At 43.8% G+C, this 18,681-nt stretch overlaps 1 protein-coding gene and 2 long non-coding RNA genes across 3 annotated transcripts in view; 1 reads left to right on the top strand and 2 right to left on the bottom strand.

The window, feature by feature from the left end:
* Positions 1-3,341: 3,341 nt before the first annotated feature.
* Positions 3,342-10,710, bottom strand: LOC308584161. The gene is made up of 3 exons (XR_014006559.1): positions 10,557-10,710; positions 8,877-9,006; positions 3,342-3,564 (listed from the first exon to the last, which is right to left on the bottom strand). It is a non-coding gene; the product is annotated as an uncharacterized lncRNA (long non-coding RNA).
* A 175-nt stretch (positions 10,711-10,885) lies between these two features.
* LOC308584016 (uncharacterized protein) overlaps positions 10,886-18,681 on the top strand; it is a 59,305-nt gene continuing 51,509 nt past the window's right edge. The window contains exon 1 of the mRNA XM_081188641.1: positions 10,886-10,992. The gene's annotated coding sequence lies outside the window, so the exon portion shown is untranslated. The remainder of the gene's footprint in view (positions 10,993-18,681) is intronic.
* LOC308583126 lies at positions 15,263-18,038 on the bottom strand. The gene is made up of 2 exons (XR_014006069.1): positions 17,577-18,038; positions 15,263-15,483 (listed from the first exon to the last, which is right to left on the bottom strand). It is a non-coding gene; the product is annotated as an uncharacterized lncRNA (long non-coding RNA).

The raw sequence follows: 18,681 nt of genomic DNA, 5'->3' as shown, positions 1-18,681 counted from the left end.
TGATATTACCCTTGCTGGTACCTTTCCCGGGAAAATCAGAGGCTCACTATGTCAGGTTCCTGTTGGAAGACCGGACAAACGCTAGAACAACAGCAGTGGCGAAGTTTTTATCGGTGTATTATAAAATCAGGACACCTCCTTATAAGATTTGTCAATGCAAATCTGAGGCACACCTGTAGGTGGATTATCTAAGCCAAATTTCCTTAATCGGGGTTCCAAATATATCGTCCTGCATCTGTGCCCCACCTTGTCCCAAATACCAGCCAACACTGCTGGATCTTGTGGCAGTCCAACTCCAGAAGAAACACATTTAAGAAATGGAAGAAAGGGAAAATCAAGAAGGAGGAGTATACACAAGCAGCCAAAAGTCGCAGAATACAGGCCAGTCGGGCCCAAGCTGAGAATGAGCTCAGGCTTGCAACAGAGGCTGCAGCACTTGCCCATTTGTGTCTGTGTATTAATGTTGACTTTTTTTTCGAGGACAGCTTCCTCTGCTAATGTTAAGTTGTGGGTGAACATATCAGACGACACAGCGATTCTTCAAACGGCTCTTGTTTATTCACAGGCCAGAACAAAACTGAACTAAAGGGTTCAGCCAGCCTGCTTATATAGAGCTGTACTACAAAGCAACAGTAGCAACTTTCTGTAACTATCCAATCACCGAACGTCACTTTCAACCCCTTATTTGCATATGTGGACCTGAGTGAAAACTATCTACAGTATCCCCCTGCTGGCCCAGGGTGAGAACTTCAGTACATAACAGCTAAGCTTTTTGCTGTTTGTATTTTAGCTGTAAGCTGCTTTGAATCTTTGTTAGGGCGGCGGCGGGGTGGGGGGTGGGGGTGGAGAGGCAGGCTATAAATAAATAAATATGATGATGATGATATATGCATATTGATGCACACTTTCCATAACTGCGTGCATTTTGTTTTACACATTGTATGGTAGGGCTTGCCGATCAGAAGGTCAGCAGTTCGAATCCCCGTGGCGGGGTGAGCTTGTGTTGCTCCTGCCAACCTAGCAGTTCAAAAGCACATCAAGTGCAAGTAGATAAATAGGTACCACTCCAGCGGGAAGGTAAATGGCGTTTCCATGCGCTGCTCTGGTTCGCCAGAAGTGGCTTAGTCATGCTGGCCACATGACCCAGAAGCTGTACGCCGGCTCCCTCGGCCAATAAAGCGAGATGAGCGCCACAACCCCAGAGCCATCTGCGACTGGACCTAACGGTCAGGGGTCTGTTTACGTTTACATTTACGGTTGGAGAAATGTGCCACAAAATTCAGAGAACTGTGAATTTTGAAAGATGGCTGTGTTTCCCTCCGTCCATATGTTTGTTTCAGGAAGTGCCAGTTAGGTTGGTTCTCCTTTAAAACCAAATCAAATTTCTTCTTCCTCCCTCCCATAGAAACTAACTCCTAGGGACTGAGTTCCCTTTCCCCCTCCTCCCAATAAAATGTTTTAGGGGCCCACCCCCAAGTTGATGTGCATTGGCATTCAAATTGTGTTTGGGCCGGGTTTCATCAGTATGCGGATGATACCCAGCTCTACCTCTCTTTCAAATCGGAACCAGTGAAGGCGGTGAAGGTCCTGTGTGAGTATCTGGAGGCGGTTGGAGGATGGATGGCGGTTAATGGATTCAGGTTGAATCCTGACAAGACAGAAGCACTCTTTTTGGGGGACAGGAGGTGGGCAGGTGTGGAGGACTCCCTGGTCCTGAATGGAGTAACTGTGCCCCTGAAGGACCAGATGCGCAGCCTAGGAGTCATATTGGACTCACAGCTGTCCATGGAGACACAGGTCAGTTCTGTGTCCAGGGCAGCGCTTTACCAGCTCCATCTGGTACGCAGGCTGAGACCCTACCTGCCTGCAGACTGTCTCGCCAGAGTGGTACATGCTCTGGTTATCTCTTGCTTGGACTACTGCAATGTGCTCCTCGTGGGGCTACCTTTGAAGGTGACCCAGAGACTACAACTAATCCAGAATGCAGCAGCTAGACTGGAGACTGGGAGCGGCCACCGAGACCATATAACACTGGTCTTGAAAGACCTACACTGGCTCCCAGTACATTTCCGAGGACAATTCAAAGTGTTGGTGCTGACCTTTAAAGCCCTAAACGGCCTTGGCTCTGTATACCTGAAGGAGCGTCTCCACCTCCATCGTTCTGCCTGGACACTGAGGTCCAGCTCCGATTGCCTTCTGGCGGTTCCCTCACTGCGAGAAGCCAAGTTACAGGGAACCAGGCAGAGGGCCTTCTCGGTAGTGGCACCCGCCCTGTGGAACACCCTCCCACCAGATGTCAAAGAGAAAAATAACTACCAAACATCTGAAGGCAGCCCTGTTTAGGGAAGCTTTTAATGTTTAATAGGTTATTGTATTTTAGTGTTTTGTTGGAAGCCGCCCAGAGTGGCTGGGGAAACCCAGCCAGATGGGCGTGGTATAAATAATAAATTATTATTATTATTATTATTATTATTATTATTATTATTATTATTATTATTAATGTTGTTGTTATTAATGTTGTTGTTGTTGTTGTTGTTAGTGCATGCTGCGTATTGTGATCAATTATGTTACCTGCCTCCCCCATATATTGTTCCGGCTGGCCTCCTTGCTCCCTGACGTTCCTTCCTTCTCATTTTCTCTTTCCTCATCCTAACCCAGGCTTCCTCAACCTTGGCCCTCCAGATGTTTTTGGCCTACAACTCCCATGATGCCTCGCTAACAGGACCAGTGGTCAGGGATGATGGGAATTGTAGTCTCAAAACATCTGGAGGGCCAAGATTGAGGAAGCCTGTCCTAACTGCAGCTTAGCCTTCCTCATTGGACTGTTTTGGGGATCCTCTCCCTGTTGACTAGGATCCAAAAAGCAGCAGTCTGATTGGTCCTAGAACAATAGGATCCAAAATGCAGCAGTATGATTGGTTGTAGAACAATGCAGCAGTATGATTGGTCCACAGGAGCCAACCACTCCAGCTCCAGGTTAAAGCCACAACCTGATTGGCCTACAGGTTGAATCCACAACCTGATTGAATCCACAACCTGATTGGCCTACAGGAGAATCCCGGAATTAGCCAATCATGTGGGGCCCATTGTGTAAATAATGTATATAAAGCAGATATTTTGGGGGAACATTCATTCTTCCTCACCCCTATGGGCTGAATAAAGAGCATGAAATCCACTCTCGACTCCATTTCACTCCCCCTTTTAGGCTTTCCCCCCTCATTACATTTTGGACTTCCGCACATCCCTGCCTCGTAACACCTCCTTCTTATAGCTGTAAGGTGGCATTTGGGATAGATAACCAACAGCACTCAGGCCTGAAAACTTCAAACCAAGGAGACAAATCTCTTGAATTTGCTTTTATTGCAAGGGAACAAGCTCATATTCTCATTGTACATGTTGCAAAAGCCCCTTCATTTTGAGCCAGATTCTCTGGTGAATAAATGGAAGGGATCTCCAGCTGGGAGGTGATGCAAGATCCAGTAGCTCTCCAAGTCAAGGGAACTTCTCCCATTTTTCAAAGGATCCTGGGTCAGCAGGCAGCAACTAGTCTTCTATCACATTGGGCTTAAAAGCAAACAACAACAATTATTTCAATTTCATTGCCAAGTCACAATCTTTGAGACACGGAAAAAGCAAAGAAAGCAATGTTGGCCCATCAGAAACATACTAAAACATCACTGGGTAACTTTGTCAATCTCAGTTTCTCACTTTCACCATTTTAAGTTCAGTTCTCGCCATTGGTATGCAAATTTTGTTTTTAAAAAGTTCCTCGTGAACTTTCGCAAGCCTCGTGACATTAACTGGGCCACCAATTGTGCAATTAAAAGACGACATGTATAGTGCAACGTGCCTTTCATACTCTGAGCAGCTAACAAGTTACGTACTTGATACGCTGCGCGTAACTAATGGGATATGCAAATAGCACTCATTGGTCCATTAAACTGAAATTGCATGTATTTCGTAAGCTGTCCTAGTTATACTTAGCACAACCAGTGCCTGTTCAATTAACACATTACATAATTAAGGTAATTATAAATCTAGCAAGCTGCATAATCAGTAATTCCCTTCAAGAACAACAATGAAAGTGTACATGCTTCTGCGTTATTTTTTTGTCTTCTAGATTTGGGAAGAAATAGAATGATTGTTACAAGTCGAAGGAAGGAAGGAAGGAAGGAAGGAAGGAAGGAAGGAAGGAAGCTTTTGTATGGGTCAAGTTTTTTGGTAATGGAGAGGAATTTAAATGGAAAAACTAAATGGCTTTTAACAGAGGATAAATGCTAAATTAGAGGATGATAAACTTGAATCCAATGTAAAAATTATAAAGGTGGAAAGGAAGTTGAAGCACTCAAAAAGATGACAGTGCAGGGCAGAATAAATGGGCAATTAATATTGAAAGGTAACGTAAAAAACTTGGAGACAAGAATAAATAATTTGTCATTGTTTTATGTATTTATTTATATAGCAGGGGTCCCAACTCACCTTCACACTAAGTAAAAACCACACACCAATTCCTTAAAAATGTTAACTGGGAGATATGGATAATAAGTGGAAACAATATAGGATTCCCATCGTAGGTATAAAAGAAAAAGGAGAAGGTTACTTTTAATCTTCTTAAGACCTTAAAGGCCTTTGGGATTTACCGTATTTTTCGCTCTATAACACGCACCTGACCATAACACGCACATAGTTTTTAGAGGAGGAAAATCCGTAGGCATGCCACCCGTAGGCATTCCCTCCATAACACGCATAGACATTTCCCCTTACTTTTTAGGAGTGAAAAAGTGAGTGTTATGGTGCAAAAAATACGGTACTTTGTTTTGTTTTTTTAATTAGAACCCCAAGATCCACTGAGCAAAAGTCTGCAGATTCCGAGCTAACTTTTGCCTGCTTCTGAGCAACAGGCTTTCTGGGCATCCGCTAAGACGATGGATATGGTATTTGAGACTCCTTAGTTGTGGAACAACTGATTCGTTCAAAATTGGGAAAGGAGTACGACAAGGCTGTATATTGTCTCCCTGCTTATTTAACTTATATGCAGAATTCATCATGCGAAAGGCTGGGCTGGATGAATCCCGGAAGAAATATCAACAACCTCAGATATGCAGATGAGACAACCTTGATAATAATAATAATAATAATAATAATAATAATAATAATAATAATAAATTTTTATATCCCGCCCTCCCCAGCCGAAGCCGGGCTCAGGGCGGCTAACAACAATAAAACAGTACAAAAGTACAACATAAACAACATTCTAAAATCATTCATTATAAAAATTAATTAATTAATTAATTAATGGCAGAAAGTGAGGAAGAATTAAAGAACCCTGATGTTGGGAAAGATGGAGGGTACAAGGAGAAGGGGACGACAGAGAACGAGATGGTTGGATAGTGTTCTCGAAGCCACCAGCATGAATTTGACCAAACTGCGGGAGGCAGTGGAAGACAGGAGTGCCTGGCGTGCTCTGGTCCATGGGGCCACGAAGAGTCGGACACGACTAAACGACTAAACAACAACAACAAGTTGTGCTAACCTTGGTCACACCCACAAAGCACATTCAAAGAAATCTTATGCCCCTGTTACTGTGATGGCTTCCTGGGATCCAGAGTTTGTTAAAGGAGTTGGTACTCTGTGAGGGGCCCTGTAATAACTCTCAGCACCCTTAACGAATAACAATAACAACAATAATAATAATGTGAAACCACCCCCTCAAAAATCAAATGGCTGACCAAATTCTTAGAATATCTGCAGTTAGCAAGGATAACCGGGTTAGTGAGAGGAAACTCGATAGAAGATGTTAATAAAGAATGGATAGCAATAAAAGACTATCTCAAAGGTTACTGTGATAACAAAAGCTTTATGGCAGATACTGAATGAGTCTTGTAACATAAGGTAATATCGGAGGAAACCAGAATCAAAAAGGAGAAAAATATTTTCAAGAAACTGTAAAAATAATAATCTTAAAATAGTAAAATACCCTAATCTTAAAATAGGGTATAGTTGGAAGGTTCTTTCCCCCCCTGTAAATAATATCATATTCTATCTCTTTTCCTATTTATTTTCTCTTTTCTCTTTTCTTCTTCTTCTATATTCTTTTGTATATTTATAATTTAGAATATCTGAAATGTAATGTTTGATATTGTATGTATTTTAAGATTTCTGTATAATAAAGGTTGATTTAAAGAAAAAGAAAAAGAAACTTCCCTAAACAGGGCTGCTTTCAGATGTCTTCTAAGAGTAAGATAGTTGTTGATTTTTCCTTGACATCTGATGGGAGGGCGTTCCACAGGGCGGGCGCCACCACCGAGAAGGTCCTCTGCCTGGTTCCCAGAGTTCTTGACATGTGTGTTGTTGATGTGACCTAGATGTGTACAACTGGAATGTGGTCTCCACCCAGTGTTGCCTATGTCTCTTGGGTGTGAAAGGCCTGAGCTGCACCTTTAACCATGTTGCTTGGGCACCTATTGAATTCCCCTTTCAGCAAAGCCTTCCAGGTGAAGATCTTTATCTCAGCCTGCACCTGCAACAGGAGCATTTTGAACCAGTGACATCAGCTGAGTGTTGCGACAGGTGTGGGAACCAAACAGTCAACTGATTCCAGTGTTCGCATGCTCCTTGAGTTCTGCAAAGGCAACGTGACAGAGGATAGCCAGGGCTGACCTCTGGACTGGGCGCAAGGAAGAAAGCAGACTGGTGGGGATTTGTCGAATTCAGACTGAGCTTAGTGGGACATTGCCCCATTTGCTCCAATAGGCTAGCCTCCACTTTTTTAAAAAAATAATAATCATGGAATAGTCTTTAAACATTTGCATTGTTTTTATACGGGGAATTGTCCTTGGTTTTTACAAATGCGACAGATATATGGAGATAAATACACTAGCAGAGACATCACCTTGCCAACAAAGATCCGTATAGTTAAAGCTATGGTTTTCCCAGTAGTGATGTATGGAAGTGAGAGCTGGACCATAAAGAAGGCTGATTGCTGAAGAATTGATGCTTTTGAATTCTGGTGCTGGAGGAGACTCTTGAGAGTCCCATGGACTGCAAGAAGATCAAACCGATCCATTCTGAAGGAAATCAGCCCTGAGTGCTCACTGGAAGGACAGATCCTGAAGCTGAGGCTCCAAGACTTTGGCCACCTCATGAGAAGAGAAGACTCCCTGGAAAAGACCCTGATGTTGGGAAAGATGGAGGGCACAAGGAGAAGGGGCGACAGAGGATGAGATGGTGGGACAGTGTTCTCGAAGCTACCAGCATGAGTCTGACCAAACTGAGGGTGGAAATAAACACCACCTAACAGGGTGGGTCCAGTATTACCAAATAAATCAGCCCTGAGTGCTCACTGGAAGGACAGATCCTGAAGCTGAGGCTCCAAGACTTTGGCCACCTCATGAGAAGAGAAGACTCCCTGGAAAAGACCCTGATGTTGGGAAAGATGGAGGGCACAAGGAGAAGGGGACGACAGAGGACGAGATGGTGGGACAGTGTTCTTGAAGCTACCAGCATGAGTTTGACCAAACTGCGAGAGGCAGTGGAAGACAGGAGTGCCTTGCTTGCTCTGGTCCAGGGGGTCACAAAGAGTCAGACACGGCTAAACAACTAAACAACAACAATACACTAGCGGCCAAAATTGTGGAAACCTTTTGGGAAAAAGTGTATTTCTGAGGAAGTGTATTTCTGATGGCTCATAAGACCACTTTTGGGGGGAGTAATGCCATAAAATTACCGTATATATCAATAGAAAGATAATTTAATGAAGAATGTAATGCAACAAAGTTGGTTCATTTATCTGTATTCCGTCAAAAGTTATAGCCAAATGACCAGAAAAAGGAAGCACGACTAGCTCAGGTTGATTTGCAGTCGCTTTCCTTCATTTGAATGTAGCCAATGAACAGGAGCATTTAGAGAGCCAATGAGTTGTTATGAACCATCAAACCTCGGAAACACACTTTCCCCAAAAGGTTTCCACAATTTTGGCCCCTAGTGTAGCCATAGGATTGCCTACCCAAGTTGCACAGTTAACCTAAATAAGCATTGCACTGTAAGTCATTTTCATCTTTTATCCATAGAAGCTCTGGAGAATGGCTTTTTGATGTGCAAACTATAAATCTTATAACAAAGCATACAAATACGCTTAACATACAAATTATGGTAAACATGCAAAAAAATGTATAGTTAACTCTAGCAAGCATCTAAAAACTTTTGTTATTGCTCCTCTCCTGCACACAAAGGTATCAGAGATACATAATTAAGCTGCTTTCTCAGTTCAGTAGATCCCTTAGGCTGAATCCAGACTGGCAAATTACTGCTCAAGTAAAATACCAACTTAAAAACACTGGGGAGGGTAAGTCGGAGGTCATCATGTATACTGAGATAGAAATCAGTTTAGTCCGGTAATATACTCTGGATTTCATGGTGACTTTCACTGTGGAAGGTTGTACAGAGTTTCATTTAAGCTCTGATCTGGACATCTGGAATTCGGAGTACTGGAGGTTGTGGGCGGGGAACCAAATGTGTTTCCTAGGAAGCGAGTTTCATTAAATTTGATGGAAATGATGGACTCGTGCTTAGGATGGCAGCTTGAAGTCCCTCAAATCAGGGCCTTTTTACAGGGGCAAAACTAGACTTTATTTCACCCGGGACAAAAACCCAGTTTGGCACGCCCCACAAACATTTGCGTACACACACAAACACAGGCTGAGAACCTCAATGGCACCCCTTGGAGGCTTCACCTGTGGCAAAAAAACTCCAAACCCCCCCAGCTAACTGCCCCACAGCTTTGGCTCTGTCTTCCTAGCATGCTCAGTTCAGAAGGTGCTGGGGAGGGAAGAACCCCAGCAACTTGTATGACCTCTCCTTTGGCGAGCTGAAGTTACCTTTTGCAACATTTCCTCAGGATTCCACATTTCCCGATCTGAAGCATGGGAGAGGGGCACTTGATAAGTTTGCAAGCACCGTTGGCTTCATAGCATTGCCGTCTGGTGTGTGGTTTGAAAAAGGCAAATCCTGCGGAAAGTGGGGAGAGAGAGAGAGAGAGAGAGAGAGAGAGAGAGAGAGAGAGAGAGAGAGAGAGATATCACTGTCCACTGCATAAGACGCACCTGACCATAAGACGCACCTAGTTTTTAGAGGAGGAAAGGGGAAAGCCCTGGTTTTTGAGGATCAGCTCAAAGTTGTTGAGCTTACATTGCAAAGGGAAAAAATCCTGTTTTTATAGGGTTCAATTCACAGTTCTGCAGCTTCTTTAGGAAAGGAAAGGAAAGGGATCCCTTTCTACAGTTTCCAGACAGATAATCTAATCAGCCAGTCACGTCGTTGGGAAAACAAACAGCCTCATTCTGCAGAACATTCAGCAATGGAGGCCTGGGCAAGGGGCTGGAAAGGGAGCCAGCGATTGACTACACATTTGCTCCATAAGACGCACAGACATTTCCCCTTACTTTTTAGGAGGAAAAAAGTGTGTCTTATGGAGCGAAAAATACGGTAAATTAGGAAGAGGAAGAAAAGGAGGCACAAGTTCTCAGGCTTTATGAGAGGAGTGGGGAACCCCAGAACCATCTGGATAACTGCTGCGTTCCAACTTCCTGGAAAGCCACTGCTGTTCAGTTTCCAGTCTTTCCCAACCTTGTGCCCCCAGTAGTTGTTGGACTACAATTCCCATCGTCCCTGACCACTGGACCTAGCTGTCTAGGAAACCTTGGAGGCTTTTAAGCAAAGGTTGGGTGGCCATCTCTCTTGGATGCTTTAGCTGAGATTCCTGCATTTCATTGGGGTTGGACTAGATCAGGGGTCTGCAACCTTTAAGACAAAAAGAGCCACTTGGACCCATTTCCGAAGGAAAAAAACCTGGGAGCCGCAAAACCATTGCGACATTTAAAACAAATATAACACTGCATATATTGTTTCTTACCTTAATGTCTGATCTGACAGCGGGCGGGAAGGTGACGTCGGGACGGTGCGTGACTAACGCACGCACCACCCCCATGCGACGTCACAGCCAGTACAGCGCCCGCCACAGTGAGGAGTGTCGGGGCGCACAATGCGCCTCCTCCCCTCGCTAGTATCTGCCCCGGAGCCGCGGCAAAGGTGTAAAAGAGCCACATGTGGTCCGGTTGCAGACCCCTGGACTAGATGATGAAGAAGAAGAGTTTGGATTTGATATCCCGCTTTATCATTACCTGAAGGAGTCTCAAAGTGGCTAACATTCTAACATTCTCCTTTCCCTTCCTCCCCCACAACAAACACTCTGTGAGGTGAGTGGGGCTGAGAGACTTCAGAGAAGTTTGACTAGCCCAAGGTCACCCAGCAGCTGCATGTGGAGGAGCGGAGACGCGAACCCAGTTCACCAGATTACAAGGCCACTGCTCTTAACCACTACACCACACTGACCCTTGGGTCCCTTCCAACTCTACGATTCTATCCTTCTGTGGCAGAAAAGCTAGAGAGAAATGCTCCTTTCCTTTGCAAGGAAATAGAACATCTCAATTCCTTTCTCCCTTCCACTCGGCTATTGGCTGAGCAGCCTCTTTCTCCCTTCTTTACTCTCCATCCCTTACCTGAGGAAGCCAGGAGCAGCACAGACAAAGCAGCCCAGAACAGGTGAAGGATCTTCATGGCTCCGTTGGGGTGGACTGATGCAGCGAAGGTGAATGCAGCGTTACAAGCCAGACGGGTGTCCAGCGTTTATTGGAGGAGGGCTGGGCTGCCTGTATTTGTACTCTCCTTGTGAAGTGGTTCCCTCCTCCTGGCTTGGAAAGTCCAGCATGCCATCACCATGACCTGAGACAAGGTGCGGCCGCTGTCCAACCCATAAGCACACTGGCTTAACCAGGCAGAGATGTGGGGATAAGTGGTTTTGTCCTGTTGCAAGACCTGGCAGAGATGCAAAACCCAGATCAAATCATTGGAGGTGAATCTCCCTCTGAATACCAGAGAGAGGGAAGAGAAAGAAAGGGGGAAGAGAGAGAATGACGGAGTTCCTGGAAAATAAAGGTATCGGTGATTACTAAACCATAATTACTGCTGTTGTTGCTATTGCATGCAAATCAATCTCTGTGTGCTAAGAGATTCCAAAATTTATCCAGGGTTCAGCTTCCCTGGAATGAAGACCGAAGGAGACTGTGGTGTCATTAGGATCTATGGTTTTATTTTCACATATGTGCAACGTATATGTATACAGTGGTACCTCTGGTTAAGAACTTAACTCATTCCAGAGGTCCATTCTTAACCTGAAACTGTTCTTAACCTGAGGTACCACTTTAGCTAATGGGGCCTCCCACTGGCGCCGCGCGATTTCTGTTCTCATCCTGAAGCAAAGTTCTTAACCCGAGGTACTATTTCTAGGTTAGCGGAGTCTGTAACCTGAAGCATCTGTAACCTGAAGCATCTGTAACCCAAGGTACCACTGCACGATGGAGGGGCTTTGGGTTTCAGCACACAGCAAGACCAGCCTCTGTGTCTCCAGCTTCCAGAATCAGCCATCTCTCTCTCTCTCTCTCTCTCTCTCTCTCTCTCTCTCTGACACACAGAGCTTCCATGGGGTCATGAAGAGTCGGACACGACTAAACAACAACAACTGTTACAGGTTACTTAGTATTATATAAAGCAGCCAGCTAGGCTGCAGTGAGTCTGACTCCAAGAACAGTTCCAACCACTGTAATAAAGAGCTATGAATCTAACAGGGCTGTGTCCTTCGTCCGTCTTTCCCACTATTTTACAGATTGTTTCCTGAAAGTGCCATATCTCAAGAGGAATGCTATTTCACAGGACAGAGCCAGCCAAACTAAAAGCCCTGCTCTGAGTTCCCATGGAGCTGGCTTCTGATATCTTTGGAATTTGCTGGAGAAGCTCTCCTGTGGGCTGCAGCAACTTACTGGGTATAGAAAGGATGTTGTTGTTGTTTAGTTGTGTCCGACTCTTTGTGACCCCCTGGACCAGAGCACGCCAGGCACTCCTGTCTTCCACTGCCTCCCGCAGTTTGGTCAAACTCATGCTGGTAGCTTCGAGAACACTGTTCAACCATCTCATCCTCTGTCGTCCCCTTTTCCTTGTGCTCTCCATCTCCTTGTGCCCTCCATCTTTCCCAACATCAGGGTCTTTTCCAGGGAGTCTTCTCTCCTCATGAGGTGGCCAAAGTATTGGAGCCTCAGCTTCACATGTAAAGGATAATCTCTGATATAACCTTAAAGGTAAAGGGACCCCTGACCATTAGGTCCAGTCGTGACCGACTCTGGGGTTGCGGCGCTCATCTCACTTTATTGGCGTATAGCCGGCGTATAGCTTCCGGGTCATGTGGCTAGCATGACTAAGCTGCTTCTGGTGAACCAGAGCAGCGCGCGGAAACATCGTTTACCTTATTATTCCTCAATAAGAATTGTAAATCTTTAAAATGCTTCTTGTTCATGCTTAGCACAGAAAATAAAATCACACCACAGAGCTCTTGCCAGTGTGGTGTAGTGGTTAAGAGCGGTAGTCTCGTAATCTGGTGAACCGGGTTCGCTTCCCTGCTCCTCCACATGCAGCTGCTTGGTGACCCTGGGCCAGTCACACTTCTCTGAAGTCTCTCAGCCCCACTCACCTCACAGAGTGTTTGTTGTGTGGGAGGAAGGGAAAGGAGAATGTTAGTCGCTTTGAGACTCCTGAAGGGGAGTGAAAGGCGGGATATCAAATCCAAACTCCTCTTCTTCTTCTTCTCTCTTCCTCTTCTTCTTCTTCTTCCCCTTCTGTTTACAGAAATGCATCCACCAAAGTGAAAACTTTTCCTTCCTTCCTTCCCCCAATTCTTCTTCTTCTGAAAGTGAGCATATGATGCCACCACCTGGAAGGAAGGCAAAACTACAAAATACTGCTAGGGCAATTTGAATTATTATTATTGTTTTGAATACTTTTTAAATTAAATTTTCACTTTAACCAAACAAGAGTAAATTCCCACATTCATTTGTACAACTCTCCCCCCCCCCCCCGCTCTACCGAGCAATGACTTCCCTCCCGCCCGCCAACAGCTTTCTATTTCCAATCTACATCTCACAGTTTCCTCTTTATTCAAATCCATGTCGTAAGATTTATTTTAATCCTGCTAGTGTCTTCAAACTTCTACAGTTCTGGTTTAAATAGTCAATGAATTTACTCCAGTCTCTATGGATTTTTTAAAATAACTTTTTTATTCAAAATTTAAACAAAACATATTATGCAGAAACATATCATCCTTATTTCCCCCCCATTTTTCCTCCCTCCCCCTCCCTCTCCCCACAGAACCCTCCCACCCCACCCCCGACTTTCCTCAGTTCCAGTCTTTGATTTCTCTAAAAATGCTGTTTTCTGCATGTTACACTGTTGTATAGATCCTCAAACAATTTAAGTAATAATTATCAATAAAATATCTGTGAATGTTTATTCAAAACCAGCCAAGTAGTCCAGATCGCTTTGTTGCATCTTCAAATACTTTGTAAAGGGCTCCCATTCATCTTTAAAGTCACAGTTATCCTTGTCCTGTAGCTTATACTGTATGTCAGTTTTGCCAGTTCTGCATAGTCCATCAATTTTTCTTGCCATGATTCTTTAGTTGGGGTTTCTTCAGTCTTCCATCCTTATGCTATTAAAACTCTTGCGGCCGTTTTCACATACATGAAGATGTTTTTCAGCTTTTTTGGCAGATATTTCCCTACAATCCCTAATAAAAATGCTTCAGGTTTTTTAACAAATGTTAAATGGAACATTTTCTTCAATTCATTGTATATCATTTCCCAATTTTTTAAAATTACCTTAGAATCCCGCCACATATGATAAAATGTCCCCTCCTTTTCCTTACACTTCCAACATATATTTGAACTAGTTTTGTACATTTTCCCTGACTGCACTGGTGTTGTATACCATCTGTACATCATCATGTAATTCTCCTTCAATAGGGAACAATCTGTACATTTTAAATCAGTTTTCCATAATTCTCCCCAATCTTCCATCATAATGTTGTGACCTACATCTTGTGCCCATTTAATCATAACTGATTTTACCTCTTCATCTTTTGTCTCCCATTCTAATAGTATGCTGTATGTGGCCTTCAGTAATTTCACTTTCCCTTCAATCACTTCCGTTTGAAACCTAGATCTTGTATAACTAAATCCTTTCTTACAGTCTTCTTTATGTGTTTCATATAGTTGTCGATAATGCAACCAACTCTGAAAGTGGTCTTTGATCTCATCATAATCTCTTAATTTCCATTTTCCATCATGTTCCTTTAATAAATCAACATATGTGAGCCATTTTCCTTTCTTTTCCAAGCGGTTTGAGCAGTAATGCTTCATGTGGTGAAAACCACCACGGGGTCTTTTGTTCCAAGAGGTCTTTGTATCTCTCCCATACTCTCATTAGTGATTTCCTGATTATATGGTTGTAAAAACTTCTATGAACCTTCCCTTTCCCGTACCATAAGTATGTGTGCCAGCCGAATCTGTAATTTCCAATTTTGGGCCAATAAAGGTCTCACCGCGGTTGTTGCATACATAAATAATCTTTGATCCACCATTGCAATTTCCTCTCCCATCAAGCCACTAAGCCTAGCAGGAAAGCTTCTGGCTTTTTGGGAAAGGTATATTTAAAAATCTTTTTCAATTCATTATAAATTAATTCCCAAAATAATTTTGTTTTCTCACACGTCCACCACATATGATAAAGGTCTCCATCTTTCTCTTTACATTTCCAGCATAATTTATTACTCATCCTATACATTTTAGCCAGCTTAACCAGTGTTAAGTACCATCGGTACATCATTTTCATTACATTCTCTTTTAAGGTGGCACATGCTGTAAATTTTAGACTCTCATTCCACAACCTCAACCATGCTCTACCCAACTGAGCTGTCCAGGCCGCTTATCTATTGCCTTTGCAGTCTACCTTTTCCCCATTGTGCTCCTGCAGAGCATAGGACTTGCCAATCAGAAGGTCAGTGGTTCGAATCCCCATGACGGGGTGAGCTCCTGTTGCTCAGTCCCTGCTCCTGCCAACCTAGCACTTTGAAAGCACATCAAAGTGCAAGTAGATAAATAAGTACCACTCCGGCGGGAAGGTAAACGGCGTTTCTGTGCACTGCTCTGGTTCGCCAGAAGCGGCTTAGTCATGATGGACATGACCCGGAAGCTGAACGCCGGCTCCCTCGGCCAATAAAGCAAGATGAGCGCCACAACTCCAGAGTCGGCCACGACTAGACCTAATGGTCAGGGGTCCATTTACCTTTACTATTAAAAAAAGAAACTTGGAAATAGAGGGAACCACGCCTTTTAATTTGCTTTTATTGCAAAGGAGAAGCTCGTGTACTCATTAAAAATGTTGCAAAGGCTTCCTTTTTTTGGTTCAGATGCTCTGGTGAATAAGCAGAAGGCGCCTCCAGCCAGGGATGAAACAGGATCCAGTGGCTTTCGAAAGGAGGAAGCACCTCTCGTTTTTCAGATTCCTGGGTAATCAGGCAGCACTCAACAGCATACGTACTTACTTAAAAACAAAGAAAAAGAAAACCCAAGGGTTAGTTCATAGCAAAGAACTTCATAGCAAAGCCACAACGGTTGACACATGGAAAAACAAAGGAAGTCATGTTGGTGCATAGGGTAAGGTGAAGGTAAAGGACCCCTGGACGGTTAAGTCCAGCCAGAGGCGACTCTGGGGTTGCGGCGCTCATTCTCGCTTTCAGGCTGAGGGAGCCGGCGTTTGTCCACAGACAGCTTTTCTGGGTCATGTGGCCAGCAGGACTAAACCGCTTCTGGTGCAACGGGACACCGTGACGGAAACCAGAGCGCACGGAAATGCCGTTTACCTTCCCACCACAGTGGTAGCTATTTATCTACTTGCGCTAGTATGCTTTCGAACTGCTAGGTTGGCATAAGAACCCATCGTTTGGTATGGATGGGTGATGGTCAATTTCAACTCCTCATTTTCCCAATGTTAAGTTCAGATCTTCATCTCAGTTTGCAATTTATTATTATTTTTTAAATGCCTCAAGAAAATTCGTCGGGATTTTAGTGCAAATTTCTCCCACTGTGTTTGCATGCAAGTTTGCCTCTTTGTGTACACCTCTCCACTCCTGTGCACTTTTGCACACGTTACGTGACTAAGGAACGGTGCTGCAAAATTCAGAGAAGTGTGAAATTCAAAGGATGGCTGCGTTTCAGTTTGTGTATTGCTTTGGACATTGGGAGTTAGGTAGGTTGCACCTTGGGTCTAAAAGAAATGGAAGAGGGAGAATTTAGGAGACTATTTAAATAATAAAACTATTTTCCATTATAAACTCATTATAAAGAATTATAAAGCCATTATAAATAATGCATGCAAACACACTTACCTTACCAAAGATATTCAGCAGGTAAATAAATGTATGGCTAATTCTGGCAAGCATCATAAACACTTTTCTTCAATTATCCTCCCATTCACAAAAGATTATCAGAGTTAGTCATAATAAAACTACTTTCTTAGTTCAGCAAAAAATCCTCAGCCAAAATCCAAGATGCTGCTTGTGTAAAATCTGCAGTACTAACTTAAAAGAACCGGGGAGGCAGAAGGAGGTAATCTTCAACACTGATACTGAACTGAAATAGAAATCCTCATTGACTCGATTTTAGGAAATATTGTACAAGATTTTATTTAAGCTCTGACCTGGACTTCAGAGATTAGGAATGCTGGGTAAAACCCCCAATATGTTTCCTTGGGGAGAAGTGAGGTTACAGGGAACCAGGCAGAGGGCCTACTCAGTGGTGGCGCCTGCCCTGTGGAATGCCCTCCCATCAGATGTCAAGGAGATAAACAACTATCTGACTTTTAGAAGACATCTGAAGGCAGCTCTGTTTAGGGAAGCTTTTAATGTTTGATGACTATTGTATTTTAATATTTTGTTGGAAGCCGCCCAGAGTGGCTGGGGAAATTATTATTATTATTATTATTATTATTAAGTTTAACTAGCAAAGGTGATTAAGATGGCAGCCTGTTGTCTCTCAAATCCAATGAGTGCTGGGAGTGAGGCAGGGCAGAGGTGTTATTTTAGTCCAACAACCTTCGAGAACTTTTCTTTGGTGAGCTGTAGAGACATCACCTTGTAAAGCAGAGACATCACCTTGCCAACAAAGGTCCGTATAGTTAAAGCTATGGTTTTCCCAGCAGTGATGTATGGAAGTGAGAGCTGGACCATAAAGAAGGCTGATCGCCGAAGAATGGATGCTTTAGAATTATGGTGCTGGAGGAGACTCTTGAGAGTCCCATGGACTGCAAGAAGATCAAACCTCTCCATTCTGAAGGAAATCAGCCCTGAGGGCTCACTGGAAGGACAGATCCTGAAGCTGAGGCTCCAATACTTTGGCCACCTCATGAGAAGAGAAGACTCCCTGGAAAAGACCCTGATGTTGGGAAAGATGGAGGGCACAAGGAGAAGGGGACGACGGAGGACGAGATGGTGGGACAGTGTTCTCGAAGCTACCAGCATGAGTTTGACCAAACTGCGGGAGGCAGTGGAAGACAGGAGTGCCTGGTGTGCTTTGGTCCGTGGGGTCACGAAGAGTCGGACATGACTAAACAACTAAACAACAACAACAACAAGTTACCTTTTGCAACATGTCATGCGGTTTTTGCACACTCCAATCTTAAACATCTTCTTGGGACAGAAGGAATAGAGGCATTCTGCACGAGCAGCCCGGCATTGTAGATTATTATGCACTATGTACCTTGCATATCCTGCATAAATGGGGGGAGTGGGAGAATATCACTGTCCACTTTGGAGAGTAAAGCAAATTCAGATGAGGAGGAAAGGGAGGCAGAAGTTCAACGGCTTTAGAAGGTGAGGTGAGGAATCCCGTGCCCCTCTGAGTGTTCTGGCAGTCCCATTACCCCAAAACCATTGGCCGCAGATGTTCACCACGGTCCCCACCCTCCCACTTTACAATCAGTTCATCATAAATGGGACAATCAAGAATGTCTTCATAGTACAGGCTGCTTCCTTCATGGTTCCAGCCAGCTACGCTCTCATCCAGGATAACTTCATTCCAATCTCCCTCCTCCCAGTTTTTTACACACACACACACACACACACACACACACACACACACACACACTGCCGGATTTACATATAGGCTAACTAAGATATAGCTTAGGGCCCCATTCTCTTGCCCCCCCAAAAAAAAAAAATTAAAGGAAAGAAACCTGGACATATATTTCCAAACTATAAGATAAAAAAAGAAATAGAGTAAAACCTACATCCAGCAACAGTGTTTTGTGTTGTGTAGGCTCCTATGATGTAAGTCATGGGCACTGACTGCTAGCCTGCTCCCTAAAATATCACTGGTTTGCTCCTTTCTATATATAGGGTGCCTACATTCTGCATGGACTGGTTGCATGACAACATGTAGCACACAGCTGCAGACTGTAGTGCAGCACAATTGAATGTAGGTCAAGCTGTTTTACCTGTTATCTAATATTAAAATACATATTTTGTTATGTGCAAATGGCTTTAGATACCTATTAGGTCCATAACTTACCATATAGCATATATTCAACACAAAAAAACAGCTGCAATTTGTTGTTGACAAAGGACAGCTGGACATTACTTTCAGTAGCTTAGGGACTCATCAAACCTAAATCTGGCCCTACGCACACCCACACACACCAATCACACCAGTCAGCCTCATTAGACGGTGGGTTTATTTTTGGGTG

Source organism: Podarcis bocagei (genome assembly GCF_964188305.1).
Source record: "Podarcis bocagei genome assembly, chromosome: 3".
Lineage (NCBI taxonomy): Eukaryota > Metazoa > Chordata > Lepidosauria > Squamata > Lacertidae > Podarcis > Podarcis bocagei.
The sequence above is the reverse complement of the archived record's forward strand: the minus strand, read 5'-3'. Positions and strand labels throughout refer to the sequence as shown.